This window comes from Numenius arquata, chromosome W (genome assembly GCF_964106895.1).
Source record: "Numenius arquata chromosome W, bNumArq3.hap1.1, whole genome shotgun sequence".
In the NCBI taxonomy this organism is placed as follows: domain Eukaryota; kingdom Metazoa; phylum Chordata; class Aves; order Charadriiformes; family Scolopacidae; genus Numenius; species Numenius arquata.
The window spans coordinates 27,405,324-27,428,952 of NC_133615.1; the positions used below are offsets into that span (position 1 = coordinate 27,405,324).

General features: G+C 42.6%; 1 pseudogene; it reads right to left on the reverse strand.

The window, feature by feature from the left end:
- Nucleotides 1–19,104: 19,104 nt before the first annotated feature.
- Nucleotides 19,105–23,355, reverse strand: LOC141476811 (uncharacterized; annotated as a pseudogene).
- Between the last annotated feature and the right edge of the window lie 274 nt (nucleotides 23,356–23,629).

The following is a 23,629-nucleotide window of genomic DNA, read 5'->3' on the forward strand; positions in this document are numbered from 1 at the left end:
ACCTAAGAAATCGGGCAAATGGTGATTATTGCAGGATCTACGGGCAGTTAATGCTGTTATAGCTCCAATGGGTGCGTTGCAATCGGGACTGCCGAGTCCTGCAACGATACCACAATCTTGGAATCTTCTTGTCATTGATTTAAAGGATTGTTTCTTTACAATTTTTCTGCATTGTAATGATTGTCCACATTTTGCCTTTTCTGTACCTTCTATTAACAATGAAGGGCCTATGGAGAGATATCATTGGGTGGTACTTCATCAAGGCATGAAAAATAGTCCAACTATTTGTCAATTTGTTGTTTATTCTGCTTTGAAACCAGTGAAAACACAATTTCCTACCCTGTTGTTTTATCATTTTGCGGATGATATTTTAATTGCTGCACCTGATGAGTTTCAGTTACAATCTGTGTTTGCTGAGGTGAAATTGGCCATGGAACGCTACGGACTTCGGATTGCACCTGAGAAGGTACAGTCTATACCACCTTGGAAATATCTGGGTTGGCAAATCTTAGATAAAACCATTATTCCACAACCCATACGAATTGTCAATACAGTAACTACATTGAATGAGTTACAAAAATTATTGGGAACCATTAATTGGCTACGACCTTTATTGGGGATTTCTACAGAATTATTTTCTCCCCTGTTAGACCTTTTCAAAGGCGATTCTGATTTGGCATCCCCAAGATCGATTACCGGGGAAGCTTCAGAAGCACTGCAGATTGTGGCAGAAAGGGTTAATACAGCCTTTGCGTCCAGGTATGATTTAAATTTACCTGTTCGTCTCTTTTTAATCCCTAATTCTTTCCAGCCGTATGTGCTTATTGGCCAATGGCATGAAAAGGAACAACAGCTATTTGTACTAGAATGGATTTTCCTTCCTCATTCATTTTCAAAACCTGTAACTACTTTGCTTGAGATGTTTGTGAGATTAATTTCTACAGGTCGACTGCGATGCCAGCAACTTCGAGGAACTGATCCGGATTTCATTCATATGTACATCACGAAGGAAGATTTTACGGTAATGCTTCGTGAGAGTTTATCTTTACAGGCAGCCTTTGCGGACTACCTTGGCAAAATCCTTTATACTCTGCCAAAGAACCATCTGCTTAACTCCCTAAAAGATGTTCCTCTACAGCCTCTTTTTTTGCAGCAATCTTCGCCAATCCCTACTGCCCAAACGGCATTCATTGATGGCCCTGGAAGAACGGGCAAAGGCTGCTGTTGTCTGGCAAGAGGCCACACGTGGGTGGCAACACTATTGTTTTTCAGTCAGGTTCTACTCAATTGGTTGAGCTTGCAGCTGCCATCCTTGCATTCAGTTTATTTGCTGCTGAACCCCTTAATGTTGTCACTGACTCTGCCTATGTCTTTGGTATTATACGAAGATTAGAAAAATCCTTTTTAAAGGAAGTTGCAAATCAGGACTTGTTTGATCTCCTCTCCAGGTTGTATACACTGATTTCACGGAGAGCTCATTCTTATTTTGTGTCTCATTTACGTTCTCACACTACATTGCCTGGGCCTATGGTTAAAGGTAATGCTGTTGCCGATTCTTTTACTATGACTGTTGTGGTACCTAAGAAACTTCAACAGGCTCAACTCTCCCATGAATTTTATCATCAGAACGCCAAGGCACTCTCCAAGGATTTCCAGCTTACACTGCAGCAGGCACGAGAAATTGTCTCTGCCTGTCCAGATTGCCAGCGTCTCCCGCCGCTTCCTACACAGACTGGATCTAATCCTTGTGGATTGCAGCCCAATGAACTATGGCAAACTGATGTTACTCATATTTCTGCCTTTGGAGTTTTTCACTTTGTACATGTTACTGTTGACACCTTTTCTGGGTTTGTTGTTGCTTCTGCACACAGGGGCAAAAAGGCTAAAGATGTCTGTCGCCATTGGCTTCGTGCAATTGCTGTTTTAGGTATTCCACAGAAAATTAAGACTGATAACGGGCCAGGCTACATTGCCAGACAGACAAAAACCTTTTTAGCTCAGTGGGGTATCCTGCATGTTACAGGTATTCCCCATTCTCCGACTGGGCAAGCAATTATAGAGCGTTCTCATCTTACTCTGAAAAATATGCTTCATAAACAAAGAAGGGGGAATCCCCTGGGTATCACACCTCAGGAACAATTAGATAAAGCCACTTATGTTCTAAATTTTTTGAATCTTACGTGTGCTGACAATTTGACTGCTAATCGACGGCGATATGGTTTGCCGGATCAAATATGAAGCCTACCGTATTTTACAAAGACTTCTTACAATCAATCAGGACAATGGATGGGTCCAGTACCCTTGTTGTCATGGGGACGTGGTTATGGTTGTGTTTCTTTATCCACAGGCCCATACTGGTTACCTGCGAAAAATATCAAGCCTGCCAACACTATACAGAAAGATACAGAATCTGTTGAAGACGTCTCTCACGGCGAAGATAAAGAGGAAGATTCTAATCTTCCTCAGGTTTAATCACGTCGCATGTGTCTCACATTGTCATATGTATGTTATGTAGCTCAGTAACTAGAGCTTATGTCTATTGGGCGCATGTTTTAGACCTGCCTCTGTTTAGGCCTCTCACATGGTGGGATCTAGTGTCACCTTTAAGTAATAATGACATGAGATGGATGAGAGGAATTTGACTACCACCATCTTGCGACGATGTTAACAATTCCTTTGAGACAAGCCAGATATTTTATAGTGACTTACATGTGTGTCACATGGGCCAATGTTACTAGGCCCGAGAATCAATCTCCTTATATAAATTTTACTACTCAGTTACATCTTATTGGATTAAAACTAAATGGCAAAACTAATTACACTATGGTCACTCTGCCAAGTCCAAGCAATACCGAGGAGGAGGGTATTATCCCATATTCATCCTATTTTCCAGCATGCAATCTGCAAAAATTGCAAGATCTACAACAATTGGCTCGGAGACCGTGTCTGAGGTTGTATCCTCAAAGACAAAATTTCTCATTTGGGTTTGTTATTGACTGGGGTCCGCATGGCACCTTTTGGAATCAAAAATACGATTCTTTAGCATTATCTTTTAGTGAGGATAATGCGAGCCTTATTTGGCATGATGGGAAATGGCAGGACCTTTGACTCTAAGGACAATCATTCTAGCGTTAAAACAGATCTATGGAGATCAGTTTTGCCAGGTTTAACACGAACTGCATATCAGTTGTATATGCAGAAAAATACCGCCTTAATTAATCTGATGGGTTTTGCATTGTGCTAACATAACTGTGTGTACTACTCACCCATATGTATTCGCATTAGCTTGTAATCTTAATGTAACCTTTAATGATAGTTTGTATTCATTAGAAGCACAATCCTTTCTTTAAGAATTGTATTACACGTTGATTTAGCATTAGGAAATTATATGACTATTATTCTTTTAGAAGACGACCAGAAGTATGGATACCTGTTAATTTTACATGTGAATGGGAAGAGCAAGATGGTATAGGTTATTTAATTAGACTTCTTAAGGATGAAGTTGAAAATACCAAAAAGAGGGTTAAGTGCTTTCTTGAGTGATTAACTTTTGCTATAGTACATGATTACAGGCCCTTGAAGATGCTTTGCTCTTTTTGCTTAATTTTCTTTCTTTTTGGGTTCCTAGGTTCAGTTATTAATTAGACGTGTGATATTCAGTACCAAGTTGTGATGACCCTTGCTTTGATTTCTATTCTAACTAATAAAGGAGGGGGAGATGTGGGTTCAGTTAAAGTTCACTCACACAGCTAAGATTTACGTGCATCTGGAGCAACAGTGTGTGCCAGTAGCGACCTTGAGAGCAGGGGAGGATGAGAAGCATAAGTTACACATCCTGAAGCTCATCCTGACAAAAACGGAACACAGCCTGGGAACCGAAACTTGTCCTGGTAGCAGAGTACCTGTTATTGTGATAAGCTCAGTAGAAGGTAGAAAATATTTTTTTAAGTCCATGATTGGGCATTACGAGGGGAGTGGGTTTGTGTCTTAGTGTATATACGTTTCTCTGTGTAGCAATAAAGGAGGTCGGATTTGGATTCGCTTACTGCATGACCTACGAGTCCGTGATTTCTTCATACGCCACAGCCATCTGTACAATGCTTCTGTTAAGAGACACATCTTTCTTCAATATCCTTTGCCATTTTTGTACATGTTCTCCAAATCAGACATTGGATCCGAGAACATAAAAGTGGCATTTTAGATAAGATCCCTCTCTCTAGCCTATGGTCTTACTGATGCCAGGTGCCAGCGCAGAAGCTTATTGAAAAAGTTAGAAATAGAGGAGGTGTCTAATAGTTATCCTGTGGTATGTGCTTTAGTGACCAGCAGTTTAGCAAGCTCCTAAGAAGTAGTTTCATCTGAATTGCTGTTTGTAAACTCTACCAATTTGTCTCTTTTTAATTTGTTTGGCCTCTCTCATCCAAAACATCCTGTAGCAACAAATTCCACGGTTCAATGGTAAGCTGTGAGATAAACTACTTTCATCTGTTTATTTTAGACCTACTATTGATTTACTCCATTGGGTCCATAGTTGTTGCGTTACAGGGCTTGTGTTACAGTAGTAATTAAATCCCTGTTTGCCTTTTCTATACACTACATAATCTAAATGCACTAGATTATCTGAAATTTGAATGTAGCCCATCATGTCAGGTTTTCCTTTTCTCAGAAAACACATAGCATTTTGAGTACAGCCTTGGGAAAGCCCATATTGTGCTTTAATCTAGTCAGAAGTCATGTATTCCACAGTAGTAGAGTAAACAATTGTCACTTACTGTAATGATCATTGACATCAATCTTTCCATATATCAGTTATTGTAATAGAATCTTGTCAGAAAATCATCATCTGTTTTCAAAAGTCTATATTTTTTCTGTGCTTATTTTAATTTAATTTTTGTCAATAGCTGCAAGAACTCATAATTCTGTAGCAGCACACTATTCGATTAACATGTCCTCTAAAGCCATGCTGATGATAATACATCTCACTTTTATTAATTTAAAGGTATCTTGCTAGATATAGGTGGAAGATTGGTGGTTTTGACTGTAGATTAAACCACAGGTAATATTTTGATCGGGCATAAACAGGTTCAATATTTTTAAAGCCTAAAATATTTGGGTTCCATAAACACTAAGACAAATTTAGGCTTCAAAGCAGTGTCATCTTTTAACACTGATTAATAGGTGTGTAAAATTGATGTATCTCACATTCATTAGGATAGACTTTTTTAACTCTTCAATTTAATTGCTTTAATTAATGTTTTATCCATGTCCTTCTACTCCTTTCCTTCATGGTTCCATTCATTTTTCCAGATCATTACAAATTACACCAATCTACTGCTTACACAGGGCTTTGGACCAATGTACAGTATATGTAATTGGTAACTTGCAATGCATCTATTGTAACTAGTTCAGGACCCAGTGGCAAAGAACTGGGTACATTTATTGAGGTGTTGTACATGCAATTGGGGAATAATCATTTTGCCAGAAGGTCTATTTATTGTTTATTGAAGAAGGAATGCTTTATATTACATTCTGTACACAGTCTGCTTTTCATTTGGTTTCACTTTATTTCAAATTTCTTACATGCAGGGTTGAGTTAAATAGTTTAAGTTCAGCTGAGGTTAAGAATATAGAAAACTATTCAAATGTAGATTTAGAAAGTCCTGAGCTCAGGTAGACAGTGACTTTGTTGACATTAGCAGGAACAAATTCTCAAACTCGTAATTTCTAATGTAATTTCATTGATTCTGATGGAGGTACAGCAAGCATGGGACTGGAACTGCCATTTAGAGAGAAGTTATTTACCATTTCTGCTTCTTTATTTGGAGTGGAAAGCCTTCTTAGAGCTCCTGGTATGACAAGGATTGGTATGCAAATCTCTCAAGTTCCATACATTACAATAAAGGTATCAGTAGTTTACCCTGTTGACTTATATGCACCTTATGATCAGTTCTAACCTCCACATGCCTCTCTGAAGAAGTGCCACCTTATTAGTTTTTGCTAGCCTGTGCAGGTAATTATCTCTCTGTAAGCCAAGTAGTAACTTAGATTACCTGTTTATTGAATTGCATCCTTTTTTTTTTTTTTCTCTCCCATCTGTCAAGCTTATTTTCTGTTTTCAGTCTTATCCTCTACTTCCCACCCATGGTATTTGCATTCACTTCAGCAATGTTCTCTATTTCATTACTGCATTTCACATTATCAGACCATTGTGTTACCATTGAATAGTACCAGACCCAGGACAGAGCCTTGCAGAACCTCTCAATATGCAACTTTATGTTGATTGTGAACTATTGATAGCTGGTACTGATTATAGTTTTCAAATCAGTTTTTCTCCCACATGATAGGAAAAAATATTTTCCTAAGTAATGTTTTTTAGCTTGCTTATAGAAGTATGAAAACAAGCTTCCACAAGAAAATGACAAGATCTAACAATAGCAGTTTGTTCTCAGTGTGAATAAGAACAGGACATGACCTTATCTTTGCTCACTCTAAAAGGGACTTGCTTTATGAAGGAGAAAATTGTGCACTCTAAGTTGAGCTGGTAAAAGAACTGAGTGCTTTAGAAGCATCCTCTAATTTTTGGATGAGGAAAGAGCAGTGAATATCTCATACTTTAGTAAGATTTTCAGCACTGTGTCCCACAGTATTTTTGTATTATGGTCTGGATGCCTGGACAACTATATGTGTAAAAAAAAAAAAAGGCTGGATGATTTGTTTCAGAAAATAGTGTTTAATGGGTAATTGAAACAGAAAACAGAGGGATTAACCATGACAGGGACATATATCTCAACCTTGGAGGGGAGGAAAGAAAACAAAGAATTTCCCAATTAGCGGAGGCGGGCCTCAGCCTTGAAGGAACACTTCGCAAGCAAATGGGAACATCCTGACTGATAACAGGAGAAGATAACCAGAGACTTTACGACCCCTGCCAGACCACGCAGAAGACAAGCGGAACATCCTGATCGATTACAGGAAGATAGCAAGAGACTTTTACGGCCTCTATCAGCAAAACAATCGAATCGGTTCAGTGATCGTGGAACTTACTCCCTAAGACGCCCCCCCAAAGAAAAACACCAGGAGAAGGTACGCACATGCCTGAAGGATGAGACTTATTATAATGAGGCTCCGGAAATAATTAACATAGTCACACCTATTGTTAGAACTAATTGTATTAGCCCATCCCATAGTTTGCATATGTATGATTTACCTTATAAATAACTACGGGTTTAGCCTAAGGGTGTGCAAGTTTGGAGGAGCGATCCCCCTTGCACCCGGCGCCGCAATAAACATACCTGCTTTATAACTCTCTGCGAGTTGTAAGGTTTGTTTCCGCGCGTCAATTTGGCACCCCAGATGGGACCCTCTCTGTCCGGCTGCGGGACCTGCTGAGGACGGGACTCCTCTGGGCGCCCCCGAGATTTCTCGGGAGGACTCCCCCACTCATCCAGATCACCGCAGGGACAGACAAGGACCATCTATTGCGGACCAGGTATGTTTAGGGTTTCTTAAGGGGGGGACCTGTAAGTCGTGAGGAGACATCCTACGCGTGGTAAAGAGTCGGCGTACTCGCCCCGGGGTATGCTCAAGCTTGGGCTAACGGTTGGGTTATGCTTGTGTGGGATCCCTTGGTTTTAGGTTTTATGTTAGTGTGTGGAATTGTAATACTGTAATACTGTTGATTATATGTTGTATTTATCCTAAGGTATCACTACCATGTTATTACTTGTTGTATTTGTCATAAGGTACCACTACCGTGTTATTGTCTAATATAAGGTGGAAATTATTGTATGAGTGAAATGAGTGATTGAGACGCGGCACTGCTGCGGAGCGAGTGCAGAGTTCTGATCTGCGGTTCCGTGTTCTCCGCGAGGAGAGCGGCCGGAGATGAACGAAACATGTGACAGACTGTAAAGAAACATTGTGTGAACCTAATATTGAGAATATTAAGTGGCAGTGTCTCGGACATTTGGATAACGTTTGTGATCCTGTTTTTATCTTAAAGTGCTTTGCTTGTAATACGGAGGTTTGGGTAGATCAGGAGGATGATTTTTGGCATCCACAGTGTGGTAGCTGGACTGAGTGGAAAAATCGAGCGGGCGGGAGAGTTGAAACAAGTAATCTGTGGAGACATAGCCTACCCCTGGAGATAAAGGTAGCGACAGGGATATAGCTGTACCGTTTCCCAGGAGGGAAACAAGAATAACACCCAGGTGACACACGGAGATCAGGGTCACCTCTTAACCAAGGGGGTAAGGAGGACATAAAATGGGCAATAATCAAGGGGGCGAGATACTGAAAAAGAGTCCCCTAGGGTGTATTTTAGCACACTGGAAGGAGATCGGAGGCTCACCGGGTGGCAGCATGGACAAGAAAACCTTAATTAAATATTGTAATCAATGGTGGCCCCTTTACAAGTTAGATGATCAGGAGAAATGGCCCTTTAACGGGACCCTTAATTACAATACTATATTACAATTAATGCTATTCCTTAGAAGGGAAGGAAAGTGGGATGAAGTCACATATGCGGACATGTTTTTCACCCTTCGGAACCACCCCAAATATCAGCAGGACTGTGGACTAGTGGCTCCACAAGACCCAATAGTGTAATAAGAAAGAAGGAAAAGGAAAGTTGAAGAGATGTTGCAGCAAGTGATATCCGGAGAGAGTTGAGGCTGGCAGAAAGCAGAGAAGCGTGGAGAGTGTTAAGACGGAAGGAAAGATAAGTGAGAGTCAGTAGCGGCGCTACAAGAGAGTAAAGGATTTGGAGATATGAGACCTAAAAGGCCTCTGAGAAGGGAAGGATACAGGTCCAGGCAAAGGGGGACTGATGGGGACCTGGGGAATCTACCCTAGCGGATCCACTGGTTACTCTAAGGCTAGGGAAAAAGCAACAAGAAATAGAATTTTTGGTAGATACAGGAGCAACGTTCTCAGTCTTGAATCAAGCCCTGACCCCTATTGATACTGATTTTGTAACAGTAAAGGGAGCCACTGGCCAGAGTGAAAAGGCATATTTTCTCAAACCTCTTAGGTTCAAATTGGGAAAACAATTGGGGATACACAAATTCTTATATATGCCAAGCTCCCCGAAACCCCTGCTAGGGCGAGATTTATTAGAACAATTGGGAGCAGAAATTAAATTCAAAAAAGGAAAAATTGAACTTCGGATAAGAGAAGATCAACTAATTGAAGTACTAAGTTTGGCCCTGATAGGAACTCCCATTACTCCAGGAGTGCCTGAGGAGATTAGAGACCAAATTTATCCGGGGGTATGGGCCTCGGGAGTGCCGGGGAGAGCAAAAAGTGCTTCCCCTATAGCGATAAAACCCAAACAAGGAGCACGACCAGTGAGAGTCAAACAGTATCCCCTCAGGATAAAGGATAGGAAGGGGATCCGACAAACTATAGACCAGTTTATCGAGTATAGGCTGCTGAAAGAATGTGAATCCGAGTATAACACTCCAATATTACCTGTCAAAAAGCCGGATGGTAGCTATCGCATAGTACAGGATCTCAGGGCTATCAACAAAATTGTTGAGGATTTACATCGGGTAGTAGCAAATCCATACACTCTCCTAACTAAATTGGTACCTGAATTGGCATGGTTTACCGTCTTGGACCTAAAGGATGCCTTTTTCTGCTTGCCTCTGAGCCCAGAGAGCCAACTTTTGTTCGCATTCGAGTGGGAAAACCCAGAATCTGGAAGGAAAACACAGCTTACATGGACTGTGCTACCACAGGGCTTTAAAAATAGTCCAACGCTTTTTGGAAATCAGCTAGCCAAAGACTTAGAACAGTGGAAACGCCCGCCTGGGACAGGAGTGGTATTGCAGTATGTGGACGATATGTTACTTGCCACTGACACCAGAGAAACATGCCTAGAATGGACTGTGAGCCTGCTAAATTTTCTTGGACTTAATGGCTATAAAGTTTCTCCACAGAAGGCACAGATAGCCCAGCAGCAAGTGACCTATCTGGGATATGAAATAACCGCAGGCCAACGGACACTCGGGAAGGAGAGGAAAGAAGCCATCTGCCAGACACCTCGACCACAGACGCCTAAGGAACTTCGGACCTTTCTAGGGATGACTGGATGGTGTCATCTCTGGATATATAACTACGGACTCTTGGTAAAGCCGCTATACGAGTTATTAAAATCTAACTCAAAGAATATTGTGTGGAATAAGGAAGCGGACAGAGCCTTCCATCAGTTAAAAAAGAGGTTAATGGAAGCACCTGCCCTGGGGTTACCCAATATTACTAAACCTTTCTGGTTGTTTTCCTATGAAAAGCAAGGAATGGCCTTAGGAGTCCTGGCTCAGAATCTGGGACCCTATCGAAGGCCGGTGGCCTACTTCTCTAAACATCTCGACGGAGTAAGTAAAGGGTGGCCTAGCTGTCTCCGAGCAGTGGCAGCAGTAATAATAAACATCCAAGAGGCCCGTAAGTTCACCCTAGGCCAGAAAATCACAGTTCTGGTTTCACACACAGTCTCAGCAGTACTGGAAGTAAAAGGAGGGCATTGGCTTTCGCCTCAGAGGTTTCTCAAGTACCAGGCTATCCTGATAGAGCAAGATGACGTAGAAATAACAGTAACTAATATTGTCAATCCAGCCTCTTTCCTCAGCGGAACTGCAGGAGAATCAGTGACCCATGACTGCTTGGAAACAATCGAGGCTGTGTACTCCAGTCGACCAGATCTGAAAGAGGAACCATTGGAAGATGCAGAGGATTCCTGGTTCACCGACGGGAGCAGCTTCATTCAGCAGGGGATACGCAAAGCTGGCTATGCGGTAACCACCACAGAGAAGGTAACAGAGTCCAAAGCTCTGGCCCCAAATACATCAGCCCAAGATCGGCAACTTCACACCCCATACAACCCACGATCGAGTGGTCAGGTAGAAAAGACGAATCACTTAATCAAAATGCAGATTGTGAAGCTAGGCCAGGAAGCTAACTTGGCCTGGCCTCAGTCATTACCATTAGCCCTTCTCAGGATAAGAACAAAACCCAGAACCAAAGAAGGTTTGAGCCCCTTTGAAATACTCTATGGGAGACCATATAGTGTACAAGACGGGACATCCACAGAGTTGGGGAATGAAATATTGACAGATTACATGATAAATTTACAAAAACAGCTCCGAGAGGTAGAAAAACTGGTTCTAGTGACAAGGGGAACAAGATTCCATAGCTTTGTAAGGTGGCTTATACCATCCCTAGGCGTTAGTGAATTGGAGAAAGCAATTGTAAACATATCAGCTACTATAGAAGCGCTTGAGAAATCTACAATAGATGCTATACAGGCACTTCAACAAGAAGTCCAGTCATTAGCAAATGTAGTTGGACAAAATAGAATGGCATTAGATTTACTAACTTGGAAAGAGGGAGGCTTATGTGCAGTGATTAATCAGAGCTGTTGCTCATATGTAAACGAAAGCGGAAGGATAGAAAAAGACTTACAAAATCTCATAGCTAAAACTCAGATCTTGCATCAGACTGCGCAGGATGATACCACATTTGGGTTCTCAGACCTTTGGGAAAAGTTAACCTCATGGTTACCTAGTCTGGCATGGCTTAGACAACTGTTTATCCTTCTAGTAGCAGTGCTTATGTTAGGAATTTTAGTGTGTGTAATAGCTAGATGTCTTATGTGTTGTACCATGGGGGCAAGAGACGAATACATTCAATGGAAAAAGCATCAGCTCTGGGAACGAGTGGAATCAGGGATGTATTTTAGAAATCAGATGGAGAAGGAAAGTGTGTTATAGGCAATTGTAAAAGAATTTACAAATGAACAAAGAAAAGGGGGGATTGAAACAGAAAACAGAGGGATTAACCATGACAGGGACATATATCTCAACCTTGGAGGGGAGGAAAGAAAACAAAGAATTTCCCAATTAGCGGAGGCGGGCCTCAGCCTTGAAGGAACACTTCGCAAGCAAATGGGAACATCCTGACTGATAACAGGAGAAGATAACCAGAGACTTTACGACCCCTGCCAGACCACGCAGAAGACAAGCGGAACATCCTGATCGATTACAGGAAGATAGCAAGAGACTTTTACGGCCTCTATCAGCAAAACAATCGAATCGGTTCAGTGATCGTGGAACTTACTCCCTAAGACGCCCCCCCAAAGAAAAACACCAGGAGAAGATACGCACATGCCTGAAGGATGAGACTTATTATAATGAGGCTCCGGAAATAATTAACATAGTCACACCTATTGTTAGAACTAATTGTATTAGCCCATCCCATAGTTTGCATATGTATGATTTACCTTATAAATAACTACGGGTTTAGCCTAAGGGTGTGCAAGTTTGGAGGAGCGATCCCCCTTGCACCCGGCGCCGCAATAAACATACCTGCTTTATAACTCTCTGCGAGTTGTAAGGTTTGTTTCCGCGCGTCATAATACTCTACCTGGAAGCTGGTAACGAGTACTGCAGGAGTCTATCCTGTTTAACATCTTTATTGGTGACCTGGATGAGGCAATGGCCTACACTCTGGTCAGGTGTGCAGATGAGACCAAAAAAGGGAACACCAGTGGGTATGCTGGAGGGCAAGGTCTGCCACTGAGCAGGAGCCACACAAAAGTCAGCAAAGACAAATGCAGAACCCCAAACCTGGGAAGGGGTGATCCCTTGCAGTGATACCATCTGGGGGCTGACTGAGTGGCTGGGGAGCAGATCTGCTGGAAAGGACCTGGGTGTCTTAGCAGGCAGTAAGGAGAGCAAGAGCCAGTAGCGAAAGGCCAACAATATCTGGGGCTGTATTGACAGGAGCATGGTCAGTCAATTGAGGGAAGTGATTTTTTTTTTTTCCTCCCTCTACTCATCACTTGTTTAGACCACATCTAGAGTACTGTACCCAGTTTTGGGCCCCCTAAAGCAGGAAAGATATTGGCCAATTGGAGTGAATTGAGCTGGGGGCCACAGAGACAATCAGGGCTGGAGCACAGGCCGTGCGAGGAGGGGATGAGGGAGTAGGGCTTGTTCTACTAGAGAGACTAGAGACCTCATGAGTTCCCTTATAACCTGAATGATCCCGTGATTCTGTTAAAAGTCATTTGTGAGATGTAAAACATTAGTTTTCACACCCATGTCTTTATGCTTTTATCTAAGGAATAAGTCTTTCTCCTTTAGCCTAGTTTTAATTAGTATCTAGATAAAGAAGACTCTCCAAAAAATTACATTTTAAAATACAGAGTAGTAACTTATGCAAGTCTTTTATAGCATGCAGCTACATGTAAAAAACTACGTGTCAATAAGATAACAGCATTTAAAAGGAAAACAAAAGCATTTTCTTTATACCTAAGGCACCAGAAAGTATTAAAATAATGCTGGCACAAATCCATTATTGACAACACCTGTCTCTAGCCTTAATAAAAAGACTGAAAGATGATTTTCAGAGTACATTATTTTTATATGTAACGTATATTGAAACATGAAGGAGAGCATTCTTTGAACTTTAAGATCATGAAATGTGTATGCCAAATAAGGAGAAAGGAATGTAGGAAAGACATCCATGTTTGACTAGATAAAAAAGGAAATCTAGAGAGGTATTGCTATGACTTCCTACATAAGGTGTCTGATGCAAGATAAAAAGTTTGCAGAGACAAAGCGACTCCAACCAGGACGAAGATCTGAGGTGCAGATATTGAGGTGCTGGACTGCATCCAAAGAAGAGCAATGAAGTTGGTGAAGGGTCTAGAGAACAAGTTTTATGAGGAGTGGCTGATGGAACTGTGATTGTTTAGTCTGGAGAAAAGGAGGCTGAGGGGAGACCTTATTGCTCTCTACAGCTACCTGAAAGGAGGTTGTAGCGAGGTAGGGGATTGGTCTCTTTTCCCAAGTAACAAGGGATAGGATGGCCTCAAGTTGCACCAGGGGAGGTTTAGATTGGATATTAGGAAAAATTTCTTCACTGAAAGGGTTGTCAAACATTGGAACAGGCTGCCCAGGGTAGTGGTAGAGTCACCATCCCTGGAGGTATTTAAAAGATGGGTAGACGTGACGTGGCGTTTAGGGACATGGTTTACTGGTGGACTTGGTAGTGTTAGGTTAACTGTTGGACCTTAAGGGTCTTTTCCAACCTAAAAGAATCTATGAGTCTAAGTAGACAAGACTGGAACAAGAACATAAGAGAGGAGTAGTAGAAGAAGGGCATAGGCAAAAGAGCCTGCTTGAGCATACCTCCTCATGGAGGAGTTTATTAGGTTGACCCTGGCCAGTAACTAAGCACCCACGAGCCACTCACTCACTCCTTTCTCCAATGGGATGATGAAGAGAATCAGAAAAGCAAACACAAGAAAAACTTGTGGGTTGAGATAAAGACAGTTTAATAAATTAAAGAAGGGGGGGGAACAAACAAACAAACAAAACCAACAAAAAACCCCAACAAATGATGCAAAGGCAATCAATTGCTGACCACCTCCCACAAAGAGACTGATACCCAGTCAGTCTCCCAGTGATGGCTACCTTGGAAAGGCTACACCCCCCCGCCCCCAGTTTTACTGCTGAGCGTGATTTAATATGGCATGGAATATCCCTTTGGTAAATTTAGGTCAGCGGTCCCAGCAGTATCGTCTCCCAACTTCTTGCCCACCCTTAGCCTACTCCTGAGGGTAAGGGTGTGAGAAACAGAGAAGGCTTTGATGCTGTGCAAGCACTGGTCATGAATAGTCAAAACACTGGTGTGTTATCAACACCATTTTAGCCACAAATCCAAAACAAAATGCCATACAAGCTGCTATGAAAAAAATTAACTCCATCCCAGCCAAAACCAGTAATAAAATAAAGAGTTTTAGAAATCCCCTGCTATCAGCATTGGATTTCTCTGCCTTTAATCTTAGAATGTATTATTACTTGTTGCAATTGAGGCAACACTTCAGTGTAATTTTATAAGAGTTGAGGACATGAACCAGTCTAAATTCATTAGGTGATGAACTGACCTTTCATTTTAAATAGTTCTGTATACTCTCTATTCTTGCTTGGGGATTATGGTGTTTAGTGCTGCTTTGATTTTCACTTACCACCAGAAGTTTTTTTATAACTTGGATAAATTCAGTATTATCATTTGGAGCATGGCCCTACAAAACAGTTGTTTTAGCACAGATTCCATGAGAAAAAGTGACTTGAGCAGAAGGATGGGATGGAAACTTTCACCACTGTAGTAGTGCATGATGTGACTATGGTCTTCCAAGTATGGGCTTTATATTGTTGGTAATGCTTAAATACTGGACTCTGTTATCTAACATGGCAAGATGCACCTATTCCTTTATAGATTTGGCCTTATTCCTGAACATCAGGAATTAACTGGTCATGGATGAGGAACTAGTGTTTAGCTGTGAGAAACAAAGAATCCTCTTTGGATCTCTGGTAAAATTCTTACCATGTTTTGTAATCTTAAATTTACAGTGCATTTCAGATAAACAGAAAAGGAAGATATCTTTAGGCTTCTGTACTGGTTTTGGCCGGGATAGAGTTAATTTTCTTCATAGTAGCTGGTATGAGGACTATGTTTTGGATTTGTGATGAAAACAATCTTGATAATACAGAGATGTTTTTGTTATTGCTGACCAGTGCTTACACAGCATCAAGGCCTTTTCTGCTTCTCAGACTGCCATGCCAGTGAGTAGGCTGGGGGTGCACAAGAGGTTGGGAAGGGACATAGCTGGGACAGCTGATCCCAACAGACCAAAGGTATAATCCATACCATATGACATCACACTCAGCAATAAAAGCTGGGGAAAGAAGAAGGGGGGACATTTGGAGTGATGGCATTTGTCATGCATGATGATGCCCTGCATCCTGGAGATGGCTAAATGTTTGCCTGCCAATGGAAAGTAGTGAATTAATTCCTTGTTTTTCTTTGCTTGCACGTGCAGCTTTTGCTTTACCCATTAAACTGTCTTTATCTCAACCCATGAGTTTTTGCACTTCTACCCTTCCGATTGTCTCCTCCATCCCACCAGGGGAGTGAGTGAGCTTAGCTGGTGCTTAGCTGCCTACTGGAGTTAAACCATGACAGCTTCAAATTAATGTTATAACAGCACCCCACAAACTGAAAGCAGATGTAGAAATAATAATTGGTTAAAGCATTTCCATCTCTAAAACTCAGCCTTAAATAATTTCATGTTGCAGTAGCTACTTGAGTCATTAAGAAGATGAAACTTTGTATTGGGTTTACATGATTTTGGTAGCAGGGGGCGCTGCAGGGATGGCTTCTGTGAGAAGACACCAGAAGCTGTCTCCATGTCAGATGGAACCAGTTCCAGCCGGCTCCAAAATGGACCTACCACTGGCCAAAGCTGAGCCAATCAGTGACGTTGGTAGTGCCTTTGTGATAATGCATTTAAGAAAAAATAAAACCCGCTGCACAACAGCAGCTGGAAGACAGAACTGAGAAAAATGGGAGAGAAGCAGTCCTGCAGACACCAAGATCAGTGAAGAAAGAAAGGGGGGAGGTGCTCCAGGGCTTCCCCAGCAGCCTGTGGTGAAGACCATGGTGATGCAGGTTGTCCCCCTGCAGCCCAGGGAGGTTCATGGTGGAGTAGCCCGTGGAGGGCTCCATGCCAGAGCAGATGGATGTGCCCTCAAGGAACCTATGATCCCATGGAGAGTATGCACTGGAGAAGGTTTTCTGACAGGATCTGTGGCCCCATGGAAGACCCGTGCTGGAGCAGTCCATTCCTGAAGGACAGAACCCTGTGGAAAGGATCCATGCTGGAGAAGTTCATGAAGGACTGTTTCCTGTAGGAGGGACCCCATGCTGGAGCAGTGGAAGAGCATGAGGAGGAAAGAGCAGCAGAAACAAAGCATTATGAACTGATCACAACCCCATAAAATTATGGGGTTATAAGATTATTCTGAGAGTTACTGAAAAACACCTGAAAGACAATGCAGTCATTGATCAAAGCCAACATGGATTCATGAAGTCATGCCTTATTAACTTAATATCCTTTTATGACAAGCTTACCCACCTAGTGTGGATTTTTTTGATTTTAGCAAAGCTTTTCATGCGATTTCTCACAGTATCCTTCTGGACAAAATGTCCAGCATACAGCTAGATATGTGCACGACACAATGGGTGAACAGTTGGCTGAAGGGTCAGGCTCAAAGAGTTGTACTAAATGAGGTAACATATGGCTGGCAGCCAATCACTAGTGGTGTTCCCCATGGCTTAATTGTAGGGCCAGTTCTCTTCAACGTTTTTATCAATGACCTGGACATAAGACTTAAGCGCACACTAAGTAAGTTTCCTGACAATACTAAATTAGGAGGAACCATTGATTCCCTCGAGGGTAGAGAGGCCTCACAGAGAGATAGATTAGAGCACTGGGCAATCACCAACCATGTGAAATTTAACAAGGACAAATGCCATATTCTGCACCTGGGATGGTGTAATCCTGGGTGTTGTCACAGATGGAGTGATGCACTTCACTTGTATGGTAGCAATATACTTATTGATATAAAACAACAATTTAACAAAGTTTGATAGTAAATGCAATGGTGATTTAACAAGATTTGATGGCAAGGTACACTTGGTTATTTACCGCATGGAGGACAGGGTCAGACAAAACTGTCAGGAAGACCGTCCTGTTGAGTCAAGGTTCGGAAAGGACCTCCTTGCTTTCTGAAGTCCTTCTCAGAGAGGAGTCTGGGTGTGACTGGATCCAATACTAGTCCCAGACTTGGTCAACAGTTTATATCTAAAGGATTACATATGCACAATCAATCCTTTATATCACTTAGCTAAGATTTCAAAGTTTAACATGCTATTAATCACTTACCGAGAATATGTTGCAACAAGGAATCTGAATCTCGAGAAGTAAACCTTGAGAGGCATCCCTACCCCAGGGGAGATCCTGACGTGCAGCCCGCTGTCATTCAGGAGAGCTCAAAGGGTTCTTGGGCCGTTCACTACTTATGGAGGTAAGATGATTGACTCATAGTCATATTTGCATATCGGCCACAGTGCCAGTATTGTGGTTAGGTGGACGCATTGCTCAAGTTAGCCCTTGGCTATTGTGGTGTTATCTGTCTCCCCAAAACCACTTTTGAGCCAGATGCAGCCATCACTACTATATGCACCCATTATGACCACCACGGGTGGTTATCACTTGGGCAGGGTTACAGGAGATAAAGAACAGGATGGGGGCAGAGGGGAGCACACCATCACACTCCATCTTGTGACTATAGTAAATTCATTTTATTTTCACAGAGTGGTGGTATCGTCACCTCTTGCCTCTGTGCCATAAATAGTATATTGATAATTCATGCGCTTACAGGTCCGCAGTAAGTAGATAGTGGAGTATTGCTATTTGCTATGCATTAGCTTGTATGTTTTGGGTGGAGTTGGGTTATTTATTTTATCATGTACCAAACCTTTATATGCAATATGATTATAAGCAATAGACACATTAATGTTAGTTAGTTGTTAGGTCCCGGTCCGATTGGTCCGGGAGGAGCTCGCAATGATTCTGAGGGTGCGATTAAGACACAAAGGAGATCAGATGCCGTTTACTATAGCTTTACTATTATTACCTTAAAATAACGCTAGATGGCGATAGAGAAAAGGCAGAGGTATAGGAAAGAAGGAAAAGAGAAGCAGTATTACGGAGCCCAACAAGAAAGGTCACCACCAACAAGGGATGTTAGGTCCGCAGGTCTGCTTAGGTCCGCGCCACGTGATGACTTGACGGTCCTCCGGAGTCAACAGCGTCCAGTTGATCTGTGATTCTCAGGTCTCAAGTTGTAATGATGACGAGGGTCGATGGTGGTGAGGGTCCCATTTGCAGTGGGGTGCGATGGTAATTTATAGTCCCTGTCGACTCATAGTTTGACCAATCAATGTGACAGTTACCTGTGCTCATCCAATTATTGTTTGACACGGTCACTGTGCGAGTCCCCCTTGCCTCTGGCCCCTGGGCAGTGCTGGGCCCTGCACGGCAGATGAATTTCTTGGGGCAAACAAGATACAGTTGTTTTGAGAACCAAGGATGTACCTCCTCTGTTGTCATATCATGTACACAGGTGGTAGATATCTTGCAGCAAGCGAGCTTTGAGACATCCTGTTTTCTGTCGGTTTTTCATGGCCAGTTTCTCACATTAGTAAAAGCACAACTGGGTGAAGCATGAGATTAAACACTCCCGTTGCTGTTGGTGACTGTCCAAGAAGAGTTTCCCACCAATGGTGTTCTCCATCCTTCTTCACTCTTTCCAAGACATGGTGTATCTCTTAAGTATCATGATGAATGGTGATTAGAGTTTTGTGTCCATTGTTTCGGATTCGTTCTAGCAGCTGACACAGGTCATAGTGTTGTAGTAGTTTCTTCACCAATGTAAGATTCATTCCAATGGGGATAGGCAATAAATCTTGACTCAATGTATAATTAGATTGTAACAATTGATAAGACATAACAGGAGCTGAATAATTAAAGTCACATCTCATAATTTTAGTAAAGTTACAAACACAAATATTTGAGTGATTACTTGTATCTACAGTAATGTTATCTATGAATACAAAATTACAATGGGTTCTCATACAAACACATCCTTTACCAATATATATAAGTACAGTTTCAGGGTTTTCATTGAGATGTATTTCAAAATGACAAACATTCTGTTCAGTATCAAGACAAATGTCTTGGGCTTTGATGGTGTTACTCTCATAAATAAGTCCTTGTTGTTCCTGTACCACATGTGTTAACATCAGCAGTTTGCCATTTGTTTCCGTTTCGTTGGGCCCATACTCTATGTTCTAATGGACAGAGTATAGCTCCATTGTGATTTAAACCTAGCAAAATGATTGGGTATGTGGTGTATACCAAAGCATTGTATATTATTAAGACAAAAGCTGTAGCCTTGTTGTTGATGGAGTCATAAGCAAAATTGACTAAGTACCACCAGGATTGGTATTCTTTCTCAAATTTAGTTGCATTATCTCAAATTACTTTTTGAATTTCAGTGGGTAAGGTGCCCTCTTCACCTTCTCTTATAATTGCTGCTACCATAAACTGCATCCACAGTTTAGCTTGGATACAAGTAAGAGCAAGAGAAACATTATTTTGGGCTGCACCAAGTGCATTCACAATCAATTGGTTGTCCCTTTCATTAATTCTTTCCCACCAAGGCAGTATATCAGATAAGAGCCACTGTTTTTGCTTATGCACCTGGACACGCATAAGTCCATGGGGCCGGATGGGATTCACCCAAGGGTACTCAGGGAGCTGGCGGGAGAGCTCACCAAGCCTCTCTCCATTATCTATTAACAATCCTGGTCAACAGGAGAGGTACCAGATGACTGGAGGGTGGCCAATGTGACGCCCATCTACAAGAAGGGCCGGAAGGAGGATCCGGGGAACTACAGGCCTGTCAGGCTGACCTCGGTACCGGGAAAGATCATGGAGAGGATCATCTTGAGTGAGCTCTCACGGCAAGTGCAGGGCAGCCGAGGGATCAGGGCCAGCCAGCATGGGTTTATGAAAGGGAGGTCCTGCTTAACCAACCTGATCTCTTTCTATGACCATGTGACCCGCCTTCTGGATAGGGGGAAGGCTGTGGACATTGTCTACCTGGACTTTGGTAAGGCCTTTGACATCATCCCCCACAGCGTTCTCCTGGAGAAGCTGGCAAATCATGGCATAGACAAGTGTACTCTTCACCTGGTAAAAAACTGGCTGGAATGCCGTGCCCAGAGAGTTGTGATTAATGGGGTGAAATCCAGTTGGCGGCCGGTCACCAGTGGTGTCCCTCAGGGCTCAGTTTTGGGGCCAGTCTTGTTTAATATCTTTATTGATGATCTGGATAAGGGGATTGAGTGCACCCTCAGTAAGTTTGCAGATGACACCATGTTAGGTGGGAGTGTTGATCTGCTTGAGGGTCGGAAGGCTCTACAGAGGGACCTGGACAGGCTGGATCAATGGGCCAAGGCCAATGGGATGAGGTTTAATAAGGCCAAGTGCCGGGTCCTGCATTTCGGTCACAACAACCCCAGGCAACGCTACAGGCTCGGGGAAGAGAGGCTGGAAAGCTGCCCAGCAGAAAAGGACCTGGGGGTGTTGGTGGACAGCCGGCTTAACATGAGCCAGCAGTGTGCCCAGGTGGCCAAGAAGGCCAACGGCATCCTGGCCTGTATCAGGAATAGCGTGACCAGCAGGAGCAGGGAAGTCATCGTGCCTCTGTACTCGGCGCTGGTGAGGCCTCACCTTGAGTGCTGTGTTCGGTTCTGGGCCCCTCACTACAGGAAGGACATTGAGGTGCTGGAGCGTGTCCAGAGGAGAGCCACCAAGCTGGTGAGGGGTCTAGAGAACAAGTCATATGAGGAGAGGCTGAGGGAACTGGGCATGTTTAGTTTGGAGAAGAAGAGGCTGAGGGGGGACCTCATTGCCCTCTACAACTACCTGAAAGGAGGTTGTAGAGAGGTGGGTGTTGGCCTCTTCTCCCAAGGGAATAATGACAGGACCAGAGGAAATGGTCTGAAGTTGGGGCAGGGGAGGATTAGATTGGATATTAGGAAGAATTACTTTACTGAGAGGGTGGTCAGGTACTGGAGTCGCCATCCCTGGAGGTATTTAAGAAACGTGTAGACATGGCCCTTCAGGGCATGCTCTAGTGCCCGAGATTGTTGGTTTGTGTCTGTTTGTGGGTGGGGTGGTGTGTGGTTGTGGGTATTTGTTTTGGTTTGGTTTTGGTGTTTGGTGTTCTGGGATTTTTTGGGGTTTTTTTTTGTTTTGGTGGGGGGTTTTTTGTTTGGGTTTTTTTTTTGTTGTTGTTGGTTGGACTCGATGATCTCAAAGGTCCCATCCAACCAAAAATACTCTGTGATTCTGTGATTCTGTGTGGTTAGTTCCCAGTGCCGATAAGGAAGATTGCAATGGACGTTCTAATTTGTGTAAATTACTAGTTGCTGAGCTTATTTTGTTTGCTAAAACTTCAGCATCCATGATATTTAATACCCCAATCCTGTTCCTAGGATACTAGTCACATCTCTTGATCCTTTGGAGAGGTGAAGGTTCATCCATGCAACAACACTAACCATCCTGCATAAGACGTACTTAAGAATGTTGAGCAAGTAGGTTTAATGGCAGAGATATTAACCTGCATAGATAGTTCCACTCACCTGAGGGACCGTGATGGGTTAAACAACATTCATTGTTGACCTGTGTTTTTGATCACGTATGGTCCAATTTCAAAAATTTGTGGGGATAGAGTTTTCTTGTCCTTTATAATCACTGTGGACGTTGAGGAGTGGTTGATGTTTTTGTGCTAGGTTCGATAATGTCTATTTTAAATGCCACATCACGGCGAGCTCAAATGCTAGCTACCAAAACAGGTTGTACTAAGGTAAAATTGTGCCAACAGCTTAATTTTCTTTCAGTGGCACAAAGTGTTATATCCCATTTTGTTGTTGGGTTTGATGTAATGTTGTACACAGAAATCTCATTTGCCTTTTCATGGGTGGACCCATTGATCATTCGGCAGTCTACTTTAATTTCTTCCCCTACTGTTCCCTGAAGTAGGAAAACTTTGCCATAAGCTTCATCTTTGTACCAGCTCCACTCATTCTCAAAGTATACTTAGTTCTGTGCATGACCACAGTGGAAAGATTTAGATTTCCCTTACGAGGGAGTGTTCCCATGGTTCCAGTATACTTAATACGAGCTTGAGACCATGACCACTCTAGGGTTCTTTGACCACAAGGTGAGGAGGAGTAGCATTGTTAGGGTTTGGGATAGTAACATGAACACAGCATTTCCTTTTGCCATCCTGCGGGGTGCTGTAAGAGAAAATAGAGACTTGTTTTGGTGGGGAGAGTCCAAACAGGTTACCTCATTAAAAAGAAGGAAAAATCCATCGTACACTAATTCTATGCTTTGCACCACTGCTATCAGTAGCTTCCTAGGCACGTGGGCCATGAGGTTTGGTTAAGGTCATAGGCACAGTACCTATGGATGATAAATTGACCATCACAGGCTGTCCTGGCTGTAGTGTAATGACATTCTCTTTTCCCAGTGGATGGAGCGCTAAGCTGTTTTTACAAAGAATGTTCGGCTTACAGGGCTTCCAGTGAGCCCATATAGATTATTTAATTGATGGAGTACTTTGGAAAGTCTCCTATCCCATTGAGCTTCATGTGGTTTGAGATTCCTTTTCAGTAAGCCATTAGCTCTTTCTACCATCCCATTTGATTGGGAGTAGTATGGGGTGTGGAATACCCGTTTAATTCCCTCTTGTTTTGTCCAATCTTGCACTTACTTATATGAAAAATGGGAGCCATTATCACTTTGGATAACATCAGGATTAGGTAGATTTGAGAACCAAAATGATAGTCCTCGCACTGTATTATGCCCATCGGCTCTCTGACACTTTGTCACCACAAGCAAGCCAAAGACTACTTCCACTCCTGTGAGAACATACTGATATCTTGCAGAGGGTTTGAATGGTCCAAAATAATCAATTTGCCATGTAGACCATAAAAATTTTCCCTTCACTGATATGTAGAGGTGGTGCTTTAGCCGGATGATCTGTTTGTAATCTCAGTCCACGCTGGGGACATTCTGTAAGAACAGTTGTCGTGGTTTGGCCTCAGATGGCAACAAAGCCAGCCTGGCACCCATTCGAGCTTT